The following is an 11,902-nucleotide window of genomic DNA, read 5'->3' on the forward strand; positions in this document are numbered from 1 at the left end:
AAGAACAGCAGCATTCTTGTTCTGAACAAACTGAATGGAATCGAAGGCTTCTTCATCAACACACATTCCAGACAGGTTGGCTATGTAGTAGGTACCAAAGAACTGGGAATACCTCACAAGTTCCTGTATAAGGAAATTCAATGATTTCCAGACATAATAAAATGCTAGAGGAAGAGAGAGAGGAAGGGGTTGGAGAAGGAGAGATGGGTGGAGAGGGAGTGAGAGGGGAAAAGGAGAGAGGGGTGGGAGGGAGAGAAGAGATGGAGAGGGTGAGAGAAAGAGCATGCGTATGGAGGATAAAGGAGATGGAGGGATAGATAGATAGACAGATAGACAGACAAACAGACAAGCAGACAGATAGATAGATATATAGATAGATAGACAGACAGACAGACAGACAGGTAGATAGCTAGATAAAGACAGACAGACAGACAGACAGATAGATAGATAGATAGATAGATAGATAGATAGATAGATAGATAGATAGATAGACAGACAGATAGATAGCAAGAATAAGAGTGAGAAGAATATAAGAAAGAGTAATTAATGAGGGGAGAGGTAGATAGGGACTTTATTTGAAAGATGAAAGAGATAGACAGCAAGAACTGGAGTGAGATGCATGTAAACAATAGAGAGTATTTAATAAGGTCAGAGAGAGAGAGAGAGAGAAAAGAAGGGTAGCAGAGACAGAGTATGAAGATTTAAAAAATGAAAGACAGAGTAACAATGAGAGAGAGAAAGTGTAGAGTAGTGATTCTGAAACAATACATCACAGTACACAGATGTACAAAAAGATGGATCTATGTGTGATGCAAATTTTTAAGAATATAATTGGAATCTTTAAGAATTCCATACTAATGCTTGAACATTTTGAAAAACTTGATCTCAAATTTAATATGTGACAGTGTTTGAACATTGGTAAATGGAGAGGCAGGAATGCCAGATAAAATATCTTGTGGTTTTTAGTTTCACCGTTCTATGCCCCCAGTCTAAATCTTGCTGGAGTTGATTTTGTTTTTCATCCTATCTCAAGAATCAAAATATAGTAGATCAATTAATGCTTCAGCTGAAAATCCTTCAAAATCTTAAGATCAAGATGTCTCCTCGCCAGAAAAGATGATGAAATCAAAAGTTTTGTGGCCAGCTGCAAATGAGAAAGTCAGTTACAAAACTTTTGAAGAGACATGACATGTTGAAAAAGCTGACAAGAGATAGGTGTTGACTCATTTGGATGTACAAGGTGAGGCTGAAAAGCTGCTGGCTTTAAGGGTATCACAAAAGACCTGATTGGAGGCCCAACCGTCCAAGTTATTTTAAAAGGCTTAGAAAAACTGAAAGAACACTACAATAAGTCTGGGAATCTGAGAGGGGAATATGTTCAATAAAACCATAATTAATTGATCCACTTGTGTTTTCTTTTACCCAAAGCCAGGAACTTTACAGCCCTCCTTTGTATAGGTGTGAAATAGGTACCTCTTTTCCTGTATGGCAAGTCAAACTTATCTGACTATGATTTGTATGGTGCTGGTGACCTTGAGATGAAGGACTTTTGACTGAATGCTGACAGTTAAATACTAGTCATTTAGTCCAGTAGGCAGGGCCTCACGTCAGTGAGAGGTGGAGTGGCTGGGTGTTGGGGGTTGCTGCTCTGTAAAGCCATCAAGAGGAAGGCTCAAAAACAGTGTGCATTCTCTCCTGATGACCCTCAAAATCTATGGGCATCTTGTGTGCAGAGCTTTTGATTACAGCATTTACACAAGTAAGCTCTGAGGTAGAATCTACTGACTATCTTCCCTCCCTATAAATTAGTAAGTTTGAGTAAAAGTTAGAAATTAACATATGAATATTAATCAAAACTAATCAAAATGTTAATCAAAACTAGTCAGATATAGTTTTGAATCAACTTCATATAGAGAAACATGCTTGATTAAATATTTATGCAAATATGAATAATCCAAACTATGGAAGATCATTGTCTGAAAGGATATGTTTGTTTCTAACAATGCATCTTTCAAGCTAAAAAAATGATAAAGCTTATATAATAATTAGATTTCTAGATGACTGCATGAACATATATTATTGATACACTATTTGAAGTAAAGCCAGATTAGTGATATAAGGTTGTAAACCTCATTAAACTTTGGCCTCATAATATGTTGACTGTTTTGACTCCAACTCTACGATGCACACATACGCACAGACACACACACACATGCACACACAGACATACACACACATGCACACACATACACAAACACACATGCGCACGCACACGCACACACACACACACACACATTTAAACTTAACAAAACACACTCCAACTCTCCTTCTCACTTTGATTTTTTGCCAAGAAAGAAAATCTTTTCCCCACAACACAACAAAACAACAATAATACGTCTCTTCTCTCAGCCATTTGCAGTGTGCTTCAAAACAAGCTTTTTATACCATTAAACGATTCAGTCTTTCTCTGTCTATAAGGATATTTCCTAATCTAGAGAAAGAACTTGTAAGGAGGGTATTGATCAAACAATGCATCAGTCTAGCACCTAATTATCTGTGGGAGTCTCCTATCCTTTTTGACATCACAGAGACAGTGAATGGTCTTGAAAGGAGACAGTGTAACCAAATTTGAGAGAGAGAGGGGGATGGGGGGAGAAGAATCAACCCCTAGCCTTAACTAGTACCTTATTTATTGACTCTCAAAGCGATGGAAGATAAAACTGACCTCAGCAAGATTTAAACTCAAAAAAACAGAAAGCCGGAACAAATATTGCAAAACATTCTATCCAACACTCTACCAATTCATAGTAATTAACATTAGAGCACTGTTCATCTGTTTAAAATGGTTAGTACTGCTGCTACACACACAAGCATCATAAAAAAAGCTGGTACTTAATTGGTTACAGCAACAAGGGTTCCAGTTGATCTGATCAACAGAACAGCCTGCTCGTGAAATTAATGCACAAGTGGCTGAGCAAGCCATTAACATACATACCTTTAATGTGGTTCCCAAGGAGATTCAGAATGACACAGAATATGACAAGGTTAGCCCTTTGAATTACTGGTACAACTCATTTTTGCCAGCTGAGTGGACTTGAGTGATGTGAAATAAAGTGTCTTGCTCAAGAGCACAAGGCACTGCCAGGTATCAAACTCACGTCCTTATGATCATGAGTCAAATATCCTAACCACTAAGCTACATGCCTTCAAACAAAAGCATCATAGATTGTATCAAATAGGAAGCTATTCATGTGATAGACAAATATTCACTCACCAACACATAACATTCATTGGTTCATAGATGTACAATTTTTTCTCTTTTCCTTTCTGTCACTGTTATAACTGTCTATATTTCTCTCATCTAACAAGCTGCATACCACTTTAATCATATCTCTGGCCTTTCCTCTTTTTCCTCCTCTAATCTCACCTGTGATTCATTCTTCAGATGAGCAATTAAATGTTTTGGGATTTGAGGAAGGAATCACAGTCTTCTGGGAATTTCTAGACTTTTCAGTAGACTTTAGCCTACAGATGTTCAATCTAAATATGAACAGCAATGATCTCACCAAGCTTAGAGAGCCTACAGAAATGTTTATCATTACCCCTCCTCCTTTAATTAATTTATAAATAAAAAAAAGCTTGAAAGAGAAACTCTACATCATTGCTTGACTTGCTAAACATAGCAGACAAACCTTCCATCAAATTGTACCCTACTGTCTTAAATATGGAGTGATACATTGGTAGGGTGCAATTTGATGGAAGATTTATTTGTTATTGACCATGGGTTTGCAAGTCAAGGCTCACCTAAAGTTAAGAATAACTAATTAATCAAAAATACATACATTCTGACTCGAAAGAAGAGGGGGTTTAGTAAATCCAGGCAAATACCTCTGAAAGCACTCCATGTAATCAAAACCTAGCTACATATTGACTTGGATATTTACATTTAATTATGTCATACTGATTAATACTAGACATATTAAATCAATAAAATTATATAGAACCAAAACTAAGAAAGTGTACTTTATTCAGAAATAGATTATTACAGTAATTAGTATTTACTGCATTCACATTTGCTTCCAGCCATTTCTTTTATTTTTCTATTTTCTTCTTATGTTCATATTACCTCACAATGTTCATATTACCTGCAATGTTCACATTACCAACTGCAAAAAGAATTAAGATATTAGTTCCTTTGGGCAAGCTTTCTCTGAATTCTGTCCTATAAAGTTCCAATAAGTAGAAGTGAAGATGAAACAGAACATATATTAAAGTAATGAAGAACAAAGCCTGAGCATTAGGTTTCTCTTTGAGTGTGGAGTTATTGCAAATCCTATATTTATATTTGTATCAAGTGTCTGTGATACTGACTTTAGTCTTCAAAAACAACTGATCTCCTCACTGCCACTATTGCCATCCTCTTCTTCCTCCTTTAACCCTTTAGCATTTAAACTAGCCATATCTAACCAAAATATTTCATCTGTTTTATGTTCAAATCAGCCATATCCAGCCTCTCACACTTAACCAAAAATGCAATTCTAAAAATAAGCTATCACATCATCAAAATCTCAATGCTACAAGATAATGCATGATTAGTTCAAAACATTGTGAATATAAATAAGCATTACATTTGACAGAGCAATCTGAATGCTAAACAGTTAATATCCATCTTTCATGTTGGCATAGACTGGACAATTTGACTGGATCTAACAGGTCTGAGAACTACGTGGCTGCATGCCCTTCCAAATGCCAACCACTTCATAGAGTGTTCTCTATCATAAATGTTATTAGATGTTTCATTACTACCAGCATTTTATTGGTCTCTTTACCATCACTGAGACAGCCTCAATGTGTTGCTAGAATTACCTGTCAAATCTCTCCCAAATCATACCCTACCATCATAAAAAAAGGACATATTAATTTATGTAGTCCTAGATACACTATACCAGAAAATAAAAAGTGTAGAACAGTCATTGTTGGAACACTTTAATCATAGGTCTGCTTGAGCAAAACTTTAACAAGCCTAGAAGGGATCCTGTACATGGCTGTTCAACCTGTTAGAAGTAACAGCCAAATCTTCTTAATATTACACCATATCATCTTAAATGAATAGGGATACACTGGACAACATAGTACTCATTGATATTTTTGATGACAGCATGGTCAAAGCTGGAGTGCCTTTGATCTGAGCAGAAACAACAATAACAAAAATTTTTACAACAGACTCTAATCGATTGAAAATAGCCTCTACTGAGCTTAAATTTATTTTTTGATTTCAAATGTAGGAAATTTAATATAATTCATTATATTGGTACTGACATGGCTGGGTGGTTGAGAAGCTTGCTTTACAACAATGTGGTTTCAGGTTCAATCTCACTGTGTGACACCTTGGGCAAATGTCTTCTACTAAAGCCCTAGACTGACATGAATTAGTGACGATAAACTTTTTCCTTTATGGTATTATATTGTGCCTAGCTGTTTATATCAATTTTTAATATATATATATATATATATATGGGCATATGGCTTCTGCTATAGCCTTGGGCTGACCAAAGCCTTGTAAGTGGAATTGGTAGACGGAAACTGAAAGAGGTCCATCGTATACATATATATATATGTGTGCATGTGTGTGTGTGTATGTGTATGTTTGTATGTATATATTTATGTGTGTGTGTCTTTGTGTCCATGTTTGTCCCCCCCCACCATCACTTGACAACTGATAGTGGTGTGTTTATGTCCCCGTAACTTAACAGTTCAGCAAAATAGACCAACAGAATAAGTACTAGGCTTACAAAGAATAAGTCCTGGGGTTGATTTCTTTGACTCTAAAATCCCTTTAAGGCAATGCTCCAGCATGGCTGCAGTCAAATGACTGAAACAAGTAAATGAATAAAAGAATACACACACACATATATATGTATGTATATATATATATATATGTTTATATATGTATGTATATATGTGTGTGTGTGTGTCTTTGTGATTGTCCTCCACCTCACTGCTTGACAACTGGTGTTCCTTTGCTTACATCCTCATAATTTAGTGGCAAAAGACTTATAGAAGAAGGACCAGACTTATAAAAAAATAAGTACCAGGTGTTGATTTGTTTGATTAAAATCATTCAATACCATGCTTCAACATGCCTGCAGTCCAATGACTAAAATAAGTAAAAGATAAAAGATAAAAAGATAAAAGATCTCGTACACCCTTAACCTATTTGTTCTGCTTTATTTCTAGAAACTTCTCTAAACGTGTTTCTTGCTGATATAAAGTGCAGCATTTTTTTACATTCATCTCCTTCCTAAGTACTTTCCAGAACAGGATATACGCTAGCACACCTCTCCCTCTCTTAACTGTTTTGAAGCCATACTTTTCTTTCTCCTCCACTTCATCTGTAATGTTGTTCCCTTCTGTATAGGTTACTTCAACCATTCACAATAAAATTACTTGCTGTTCAATGAAAACTATCAACAAACAACTCAGAGCATCACTATATTTGTATAATTTTGAGATATATTTGATAATATTATTTTAAGTAATACTGATAATAATGATTACGTATTGTTAAACTTTGAGACTCTTTGAACAAACAAGATGCCACAAGCCTCTTAACCAAATAGTTTTTGACCTCCAAAACATTCTTTCACAGATAAAATATTTTAATTAAAAATCCAATCTAATTAGATTAAGATAATTTATCTTAAGAAGGGTTAAAAAATAAGCATTAATCATCTAGAGCAACGGCTCTTAATATTCTGTTTTGTTTTTTTCTTACTCATGGCCACTTTTGAATTCAAAAATTTATCTATCTTTGTGGATGCCCACATAAACATTACACTGTGTAACAAAATTAAATTTTTTTTTATTTTTGGCCAGTAAGTGCTATTTCCTATTTGCTTTTATCTAGAAATCAAAGGAAATGACTATTATTCCTTTAAAACTTTGCTTTTGTGACCTGGGCATCAGTATTTTGAAACTGACCTATTTTCAATTATGTTTCATTGAGTTGCTGAAGCAGAAATATTGATGTAGCAAATATTCTGCTCAATACCACAGATTTACTTGTCAATTGCTTGACCTTAACCACTTGAGCATGTTCTTTAGTGGCTGACAGTATTTGCATCTCTGATCATGAGCAGGAGTAGCCATGTGTTTGAGAGGGTTCATTTGAGGTTTGAATAAATATCAAAACAGAAGCAAAGTTTGGAGGAAATATTAACCATTTTCCATATTTTCTAGGGGAAAGCAAATAGGAAATAACAGTCGCTATCCATGGACAAAAATCATTGTTACACAGTGTTTTTAGTTGAAAACTTATAACAAAAACAAAAGCAAACTATTTTATCATTTGCAATGTACATTATTTCCAGCTTTAGTAACATGCAAAAATAACTACTTTTATTGAGGTAAAGATACTTGTCTTTTGAGTTCACATTATCATCCTTACCACCTTATTTTTTATCAAAAGCCTCTTTCACTTTCGCATTTCCTCTGTACACCACATTCTGTCAATGGTAGCTTCATGTTCATCTCTCACTGTTTCCACCCCTATGTACTTCTGACCTTGTCCCTGGCACCATGCATCTCTCATACACTGCTCATCTGTACTGCCTCTAGCTTTTCTCTCCCAAAACTGATATTCACCAATGACCATACCTCTACCTATGTTCACAATTCACTGCATTCAACTCTCTTTCTATCTCTATCCATCTGCCTCTCTCATTTTACTCTCTTACAAACTTAATAACTCATTCACCTCTGGATCACTTCTCTTATGGTAACTTGAGGTAGCCATGTAGCCCCAGCAAAATACCTGTTTCTGTCACTCTATCATAGTTTAGCTTCCCATAACCTGGCATAAAACCACTTCTCTTAATACTATACCACCCTCAGTTGAAGTGCCTTGTTTTGTGATTGGCATTAAGAAGGGCCTACCAACTGTAGAAGCCATCCCAAAGCAGACATTGGAGCTTGGTGTAGTCCTATTGATTGTTGGCTCCTGCCAAACCATCCAAGTCATGCCAGTATGGAAAACAGATGTTAAAAAAGATGATGATGATGATGATGATGATGATGATGATGATGATGATTGATTGATGATGATGATGACGAAGACGACGATGATGATGATGATCATAAAGTTGTGTTTTAGCAAATTAAATTCTATTAAGACATAAATATGCACAAGTCACACAAGCTAAAAGGATTGCTAAAAATTAACTTAATTCATATCTAATTAAAAAGTAAAATTTAAGCATAAAATATATTTAAAAATGTTATTGATTAACATTTTATTAAGTAAGAGCCTTGTGGCTAATACAAACTTGAACGTTTTTCAACATCTACCTGCAGTGTTGTTAATGACAAATTAAGATTACCCCTTCTTCATAATATTAAAGTAAGTGTAAGCTTTTTATAACCAGATTCAACAAAATAAGAAATGGTAAAAACAATGACATACAACTTTACTTTCTCTCAGAAAAGCAAACATGTCACAGCAGTTTCACTACTTCTCCATTAGTTATGCTTGCCAAGTTTGGATATAGCTTCAGCTGTTTCATCATTAATTTTAATGATGCTTTGCTATAATTTTATATCAGATCTCTTGTATTTAGCTGAAATGGCTACATCATCGAATATGGAATGCTTATCTCTTAGCAAGTCACTGAAATGAACTTTCTCACCCAGGGCTATCTTAAGACTTGAGCACACTGGGCAGGTGCCCCAAGGCCTTCTGACCTATGTGTGTGGTAGCTTGCTGTAAATAAATAAGTACACTAGGGTCAGTTTATTGATTTGCCTGGGGGCCTACAATGCTGCCCAGTTCCTATCACTATATAAATGCTTCAAACTCTCAACATATGCAGAAAGGTTATCATCACCTTACAGTTCAGTGTCAATGCTAACTAGGGCCAGAAACTGCTCCAACTAACAACATTGTATATTGCAGGAGTGGCTGTGTGGTAAGTAGCTTGCTTACCAACCACATGGTTCCGGGTTCAGTCCCATTGCGTGGCACCTTGGGCAAGTGTCTTCTACTATAGCCTCGGGCTGACCAAAGCCTTGTCAGTGGATTTGGTAGACGGAAACTGAAAGAAGCCTGTCGTATATATGTATATATATATGTATGTATGTGTGTTTGTGTGTCTGTGTTTGTCCCCCCACCATCGTTTGACAACCGATGCTGGTGTGTTTACGTCCCCGTAACTTAGCGGTTTGGCAAAAAGAGACCGATAGAATAAGTACTAGGCTTACAAAGAATAAGTCCTGGGGTCGATTTTCTCCACTAAAGGCGGTGCTCCAGCATGGCCACAGTCAAATGACTGAAACAAGTAAAAGAGTAACTCTGAATAATTTGAGTTTCTCAATGAAGCAGTATTAGCCTCTTTGCAAGATGTAAGATTATAGTCCAAACCCACTCACTACCCTCTTACAGTTTATTCAATAAATTTAGCTTTTGAACTATATTTGAGATGTAAAATGTATCACACCTGGTAACAACCAACTTCTCACCAAACTGTTTACTATTCAGAAATGTCTCAAAGGGCAATAATTGCATTCCTTTTTCTTTTAGTTATTGCTAGTTATCTTTATAAACCTTGCTGAAACTTATTATTTCTATACTTGTAAATCTCATAGGGTTAGTTTTGTTGAAATGAATAAGTTTAGTTGCTGTGAGGAGTAGAGGAACTGCCATTGTGATCACAGCCTCTTCAGTTGAGTTTAGAGTGTTTGGTACGATTACTTCAGTAATCACCAGCAGAAAATTATAAAGCTTGTGAGTTTGTTTAAGGTGATTGGTGGTGAGATTAGATACAAGATTTGGGACAGAACTTCATCTTATTTCTTTACTGCCCACAAGAGGCTAAACATAGAGGGGACAAACAAGGACAGACAAAGGAATTAAGTCAATTACAACGACCCCAGTGCGTAACTGGTACTTAATTTATCGACCCCGAAAGGATGAAAGGCAAAGTCGACCTCAGCGGAATTTGAACTCAGAATGTAACGGCAGACGAAATACCGCTAAGCATTTCGCCTGGTGTGCTAACGGTTCTGCCAGCTCGCCACCTTGACAGAACTTCATCTTGGTAACAAAAAATTCTGGATAGTGCTAAGCACGCATATATAAGTTAAGAAGGGATGAAAAAAGGGTGATAGACAAGTCAAGTTGGCATAGAGTGAAAAAATAATAAAGAATCATAATTCAGTGGGGGTGGCGTGTCATTGTAGCTGGGTGTAAAACAGTATATTTTATTATCTCCTGATATAAGAATGAGTGTAGTGTTTTTATATATTTGTATATATATATATATATATATATATGAATTTGTCCAAAATCAAGCAGTGGGAGTGAATGGTGAAAGAAGAGGAGAGAAAATAGTAAATCAGTGAAGGAGAAGTAGTGAGAGTAATAGCTATGACTGAGAGGAAGTGAAAAACAGTAATAGCAATGAGAGAAAGGAAGTGGTAAAGAGAGCATCATGTATCTTCTACTATAACAATCTACTATAATAATACTGTTGTGTAGTTCTCCAACACAACATATGAATGAGAAAGAAAGGAGTGTTCAACTGATGGAAGTGGGATGGTGAAAAGTCAATGGTGAAACAAAAATCAAACAGCGCCTTAACTCTGTGTGAATATACGCGTGTGCATGTAAAAAGGGAGGAATGTGAATGTTTGTGTGTGTGTGTGTGTGTGTATGTGTATGTTTGTGTACAATATATTTATATATTTGAGTGAGTATATATGTGTTTGTGTATGTTTATTTAGAAAGATATATAGAAAATAGAATTAGAGACACATGCGCATTTACACATACATATATATATATATATAAACAGACACACTTAAAAAGGAAGGAAGCGGGCTGTGACAATGTATAGAAAACCATGTTCGCTACAGACTGTGCTACTCATACATATAAATGTATACATATGCACGCACGCACACAGAGTTGAAGCACTGTTTGATTTTTTTTCAACTTTTTTGTAACCTTTTTATATATAAAATAATACAATTAGCTGTCATTTTTGATGGTACAGGGTCAACTAGTAATAAATAAATCTCCATCTAGAGTGACCAGATAGAGAAAGTGAAATGTGAAAGAGAGGTGGATAACATGTTGTTAAACAGATACTGGTGTAGAGAGGAGAGGATACTCATAATATGGTCAGTAGATGGAATTACATGATAGACCAAGAGATAAACAAGTGTTTAGCAACATAAATGCAAATGTATCCAAGAAAGGAAGGGTTATATATATAATCTATATAAAGAAGTGTAATGTGGACTGATAGCCAAGTGTGTAAGAGGAGCTTTCTGTGATAGGTGTATGATTCTCTGAATCCTCATTTTGTATTACTCATTTATATATGTGTGTGTGTCGTCGTCGTCGTTTAACGTCCGCTTTCCATGCTAGCATGGGTTGGACGATTTTACTGAGGACTGGTGAAACCAGATGGCTACACCAGGCTCCAATCTGATTTGGCAGAGTTTCTACAGCTGGATGCCCTTCCTAACGCCAACTACTCAGAGAGTGTAGTGGGTGCTTTTACGTGTCACCCGCACGAAGGCCAGTCAGGCGGTACTGGCAACGGCCACGCTCATCTAGCTCGAAAAACCTCATGTGTCACCCGCACAAGAGCCAGCCCAGGGGTACAAAGAAGTGGGTGCTGTTACATATATGTATGTGTGTGTTTACACACACATGTATATATATGTATATATACAGTATATGAAATGTATATATTGGTGGTCTCAGAGGAGGTTAGTATGTACTGGGAGCAGGTTATTGGTAGATATGCATATATTTCTATATGCATTTTTAATTCCATAGGTTGTATGAAGTGCTGCTGATATTTATGGTGTTGAAATTAGCACAAATATGAAATATAAG

Source organism: Octopus bimaculoides, chromosome 2 (assembly GCF_001194135.2).
Source record: "Octopus bimaculoides isolate UCB-OBI-ISO-001 chromosome 2, ASM119413v2, whole genome shotgun sequence".
In the NCBI taxonomy this organism is placed as follows: Eukaryota; Metazoa; Mollusca; class Cephalopoda; order Octopoda; family Octopodidae; genus Octopus; species Octopus bimaculoides.